Source organism: Macaca thibetana, chromosome 15 (genome assembly GCF_024542745.1).
Source record: "Macaca thibetana thibetana isolate TM-01 chromosome 15, ASM2454274v1, whole genome shotgun sequence".
Lineage (NCBI taxonomy): Eukaryota > Metazoa > Chordata > Mammalia > Primates > Cercopithecidae > Macaca > Macaca thibetana.
The window spans coordinates 108,097,569-108,103,590 of record NC_065592.1 but is presented as its reverse complement, the minus strand read 5'-3'; positions in this window follow the sequence as shown (position 1 = coordinate 108,103,590).

Sequence of the window (6,022 nt, the reverse complement as noted above, 5' to 3'; positions counted from 1 at the left end):
GTGAAACCCCGTCTCTACTAAAAACATACAAAAAACTAGATGGGCGAGGTGGCGGCACTTCTAGTCCTGGCTGCTCGGGAGGCTGAGGCAGGAAAATGGCGTGAAAACCCGGGAGGCAGAGCTTGCAGTGAGCTGAGATCCGGCCACTACACTCCAGCCTGGGCAACAGAGTGAGACTCCGTCTCAAAAAAAAAAAAAACATTAGAAATGGCAAGTATGGCAAAATGTTAAGAACATCTACTTCTAGATTATGGACATGCTTATTGACTACTTGCTCTTTATGTGTTGGAAAATTTTGTAATATAAAGTTTATAAAGGGAAAAATTTGGACTGTCATGTTACAAGTGTGCCTTTCAGAGCTGCCACAAAAATATATAAACAGTTTGGTGAATAAAGCTGTAAAATGTAACAAATACTAGAAAATGGAATCCATTATTAACATAAAAGAATAATATTTGTGATCCTCAGAGTTTATCTCTGGGGGAAAAAAAAGAAAAAGCAAGTAAGCTGTTCAGTATTACATAATGCCTGAAGTACACACAATCCCAAATAAGAAAACCATTATCCACAAATTATGCATCTCTTAGAGATGAGTTTGCTTAAACTTTATGTAGTATGCTTCTGAAATCAGGAACAAAATTAGAAACCTCTCAGAACAGTATTTTATGACATTCTTTTTAGTAACACACATACACTCGCACAGTTGATACTAACAGGTTATTTTATATAGCGATGATAAGAATAAGTTCTGATTAGCAAGAAAAAAGATTAATGGTAACAGTAAACTAGTGCAGTATATATGAATCAAGGTATAAAACTTTACTGTTGACACTGAAAAACACTTTAATAGATACTGGAGGAAAAGAGTAACATTTGTTTTTAAAAATTCTAATTATCCAGGTTTTCTAAGTATATCTTTTTCTTTTTCTTTTTTATTTTATTTCATTTTTTTTTGAGACAGTCTCGCTCTGTGGCCCAGGCTGGAGTACAGTGGCGAGATCTAGGCTCACTGCAAGCTCCGCCTCCCGGGTTCACACCATTCTCCTGCCTCAGCCTCCTGGGTAGCTGGGACTACAGGCGCCAGCCATCATGCCTGGCTAATTTTTTTGTATTTTTAGTATAGACGGGGTTTCACCGTGTTAACCAGGATGGTCTTGATCTGCTGACCTCGTGATCCGCCAAACTGGGAGACATCCCCCACTAGGTGCAGACCAACACCTCACACCTCACACAGCAGGGTACACCCCTGAGACGAAGCTTCCAGAGCAAGAATCAGACAGCAACACTCGCTGTTCAGCAATATTCTATCTTCTGCAGCCTTTGTGCATTGAATTATGAAATTCTTGTAATGTGTTTGCCAGCTCTATCAAGTCAGTTATGTTCTTTTCTATAATGGCCATTTTGCCTGTCAACTCCTGCACTGTTGTATTGTGAATCTTAGCTTCGGCTTCCTGAGATGGAGTTTCATCGTTCTCCTGAATGATCTTCATTCCTATCCATATTCCAAATTCTATTTCTGTCATTTCAGTCATTTAAGCCTGGTTAAAAACCATGATCGAGAACTAATGCAGTCATTAGGAGGAAAGAAGATACTCTCTGGCTTTTTGAGTTGTCAGAGTTCTTGCACTAGTTCCTTCTCATCTTCGTGGGCTGGTGTTCTTTCAGTCTTCTAAGTTGTTGTCTTTTAGATTTTTTTCTTTTTTATATTATACTTTAAGTTCTAGGGTACATGTGCACAATGTGCAGGTTTGTTACATATGGATACATGCGCCATGTTGGTTTGCTGTACCCATTAATTCGTTATTTACATTAGGTATTTATCTTAATACTATCCCTCCCCCAGCCCCCTACCCCACCACAGGCCCCAGTGTGTGATGTTCCCCACCCTGTGTCCAAGTGTTCTCATTGTTCAGTTCCCACCTATGAGTGAGAACATGCCTATTTGATGACCTTAGGGGTTTGATTTTGGCATAAGGTGGGTTGAGTTGACTGGCTTTGTTACTGGAAAATTTTAGGGGACAAGACTCACCTCAGGACTCCTGGGCTGCATGCTCTAACTCTGGGGGACTTATATCAGGCCCTAGCTTTGTTCTGTGGCTCCTTGACATTTGGAACCTGCTGCGCTGGAGGGGCTGAGGTACTCCCAGACCACAGGTCACAATACTCTGATGGGAGGTCCCAGCCAAAGCACTTCGTAGGGTGGTGGCAGCAGGATCCATCCTCATTTGCATGTGCTAGCAGCAGTGGCAGTGACAGCACAGTGTGGTCCATGCTCATCAGCTGCAGCATGGTGCCAGCGGGTGCCAGTTTGCGAGCGTCTCTGTGGACATTCACAGAAGTGGTCATGGTAGTATGGTGTGGGGGTAGGGTGGAGGCCCCTGCCAGCAATTGTGTGCACATTGATGCCAGTTGTGGTGTTAGCACAGGGGTGGGATGCTGATGAGCACAGGACTGTGTGCGCCCTCTGTGTATATTCATGCTGGTGGTGATGGCCACTCAAGGTGGGTGTATTAGTCTGTTCTCATGCTGCTATAAAGAACTGCCTGAATATTGGGTAATTATTAAAGGAAAGAGGGTTTTTTTGTTGTTTTTTTTTTTTTTTGAGACGGAGTCTCACTCTGTCACCCAGGCTGGAGTGCAGTGGCCGGATCTCGGCTCACTACAAGCTCCGCCTCCCGGGTTTACGCCATTCTCCTGCCTCAGCCTCCCGAGTAGCTGGGACTACAGGCGCCCGCCACCTCGCCCGGCTAGTTTTTTTGTATTTTTTAGTAGAGACGGGGTTTCACCGTGTTAGCCAGGATGGTCTCGATCTCCTGACCTCGTGATCCGCCCGTCTCGGCCTCCCAAAGTGCTGGGATTACAGGCTTGAGCCACTGCGCCCGGCCAGAAAGAGGTTTAACTGACTCACAGTTCAGCATGGCTTGGGAGGCCTCAGGAAACTTACAGTTATGATGGAAGGGGAAGCAAACACGTTCTTCTTTACATGACAGCAGGAAGGAGAAGTGCCAAGCAAAGGGGGAAAAGCCCCTTATAAAACTATCAGATATCATGAGAACTCATTCACTATCACAGGAACAGCATGGGGATAACTGCCTCCATTATTCAGTTACCTCCAACTCGGTCCCTCCCATGACACGGAAGGAGGAGGAGCCACATACTTTTAAACAACTAGATCTTGTGTGAACTCAGAGTAAGAACTCACTTATCACCAAGGGGATGGTGCTACAGCATTCATGAGTAATGTACCCATATGATCCAATCACCTCCCCCTCCAGGCCCCACCTCCAACGTGGGGAATCACGTCACAACATGAGATTTATTTTATTTTTTTCTTGCTTATTATTTTTTTTACAACATGAGATTTAGAGGAGACAGACATCTTGAGCATATCACAAGGTATGCCAATAACATCATCAGCAGAAATTTTGGAGGCCAGAAGGCAGTGAGTTGGTATGTTCAAAATGCTGAAGAAAAAAAAAAAAAACTCAACCAAGAATCCTATATCTGGATGGAGATATGACGGAAAGATGAATGACTGGATGTTCCTGGTGCTTTTCCCGAAGAGGGAGCTGCAGCTGCACCCTTTCTCCATGGCCTGAGCCGTTATGGTGCCATGACATCTTAGAACTGGAGCCACTGCTGCTCTGTGCTCTACTTCAGGGACCTTAGAAGACATTGTGCCCTTCATTCCCGGGGCTTGCTGCCACTGCACCCCATACCCCCAGAGCCTGGGTTGCACAGTGATGCACCATTTTTAAGCTGAGTTGCTGCTGTACCCCACTCCCTGGGGCCAGACTACTACAGAGCTGCTCCGTCCTCCTGGGTCCCAGTTGCTGCTGTGTCTGGCCTTTCTGGGCATGAGTGGAGTCAATGCCTTGCTGGGAATCAGAACTGTGGCTAAGTGATGCAGCTCCACTTCCTGGGGCTGAGCTGACACAGTGCCCCACCTCTTTGGAAACTGTAGCTGTGGCTATGCTGTGCAGCCCCACCTCCTGAGGCTGAAGTGTCATGGTACCCCATGACTACCCAGAAACCAGAACCTCAGATGAGCTGTGCAGCCCCCGCTCCCCAGGAACCAAAACTGCAGTTGTGTTTTGTGATGGCTCCCTAGGAACTACAATCACTTCTTGCAATCTAAGCTGCTGAGGTGCTCCACATGGGGAATGGAGTCATCTTTGTGGCACCTGCCTCTTGGGGCATGAACTATAGCTGTGCCCTGCCACTCCTGGGTACTTGCCGCCACTGTAGCCTGTCTACCAGAGCCTGGGCTACTATGATGTTCCACCATCCCAAGATTTGGAGTCACCATTGTGTGGTGTCCTGTTCCCTGGGGCCTGACTTGCTGCTGCACTCTGATGCTCCTATTGATTTTCTGCCCCACACTCTGGGGCCTGAGCCTCTAAAGCACCTGTTCATTCCCTGAGCCATGTCATTACTGCACTCTGCCACCCAAAGTCAAAGTCAGAGCTCATAAACAATTAGAAAACAAAATACAAAATGGCAGCAGTGTATCTTCACCTGTCCATAATAACCTTGAATGTAAATGGACTAAATTCACCAGTCGAAGGACATAAAGTAGCTGAATGGATAATGAAATGAGATCAAACTATATGCTGCCTGTAAGAAGCTCACTTTAGCTTTAAGGACTATTGTGTGTGTGTGTTTCTTCTTTCTAATTTGCTCTTGAGGTCTCTCTCAAGAGAGTTTATAGAGACTTTAGCTCTTTTATGATGGGACTTCAAAGGATTTGGTGATGGATGTTTACATTGTACTTTTCTTAGGATACTTCTTTACTCTGGCAGACAGTCTAATGCCTAAGTGTTTGACCTGTGGTCAGGTGTCCCTCTCACAGGAAACTTGTTTATACCGGCAAATGCTTTTGTTTATACTGGCAAATGCTCTTGTGCTCAGCTTATTCCTGCCAAGACAGCCACTCTCTAGGAGAGCCCTGACCAGGAAAGAATTTATTTTACTGTGTGTTGGTTAGGTGAGACACAGAGGAGGCAACTCAACAAAACACAGGAAGTAACAGAAGTAGTTTATTACTTCCTGACCCCAGAGAGAAGAGGGAAGCATGCCTCATAGGACCAATGCGAACTGGGGAGCCATCTGGGACATGCATATACAACCAGTAGGTGGGGAGCAAAAGAGAGACATATCTACCTGTGGTTTGAGTCATTTATTGGGGCCCAGGGTGTTACCCAAGAAGTTTTCTCACAGAGACTTCTAACTGGAAGTATAGAGCAATCAGGCATGAGTTCCATGGAGGAAAGTTATGACTTAGAGGTGGTCACTGCATATCTGTATGATCCATGTGGGGTGTAGGGGTCAGTGGTACAAAGCAAGAACATTGTATCTACTGTCCCGTAGGGAGGTGGTCACCAGGAGGTGGTTGTATAAGGAAGATACCTGTATCAACCATGATGAGGAACAATAAAGAGGTAGAGAACTAGAAATTGTTGCAGGGGTGACTGATGCCTGCTTCTAGTATGAGGAAGTCCAACCTAGATTTAGAATAAATGCCAAAGAAACATAAAATTATAAGAATTCACTAGAAAGACATACATAGGCTGAAAATGAAGGGATGGAAAAAGATATTCCATACAAATAACAACCAAAAAAGAGCAAGAGTTGCTATACTAACATCAGACAAAATAGACTTCAAGTCAAAAACTGTCACAAGAGACAAAGAAGTTCATAACATAATGATAAAGGCATCAAGAGGACATAATAATTGTAAATATATATGTACCTAACATTGGAACACCAAAATATGTAAATCAAATATTAATGGACATAAATAGAGAAATAGACAACAGTATAATGATAGTAGGGACTTGAATACCCTACTTTCGAAACTGGAGAGATCAACCAGACAGATGATTAACAAGGTAATATTGAACCTGAACTACACATTAGACCAAACAGACTGAATGGACATACACAGAACATTCCATCCAACAGTAGCAGAACACACACTCAAATGAACTAAAACATTCTCCACGATAGATCATATGTTAGG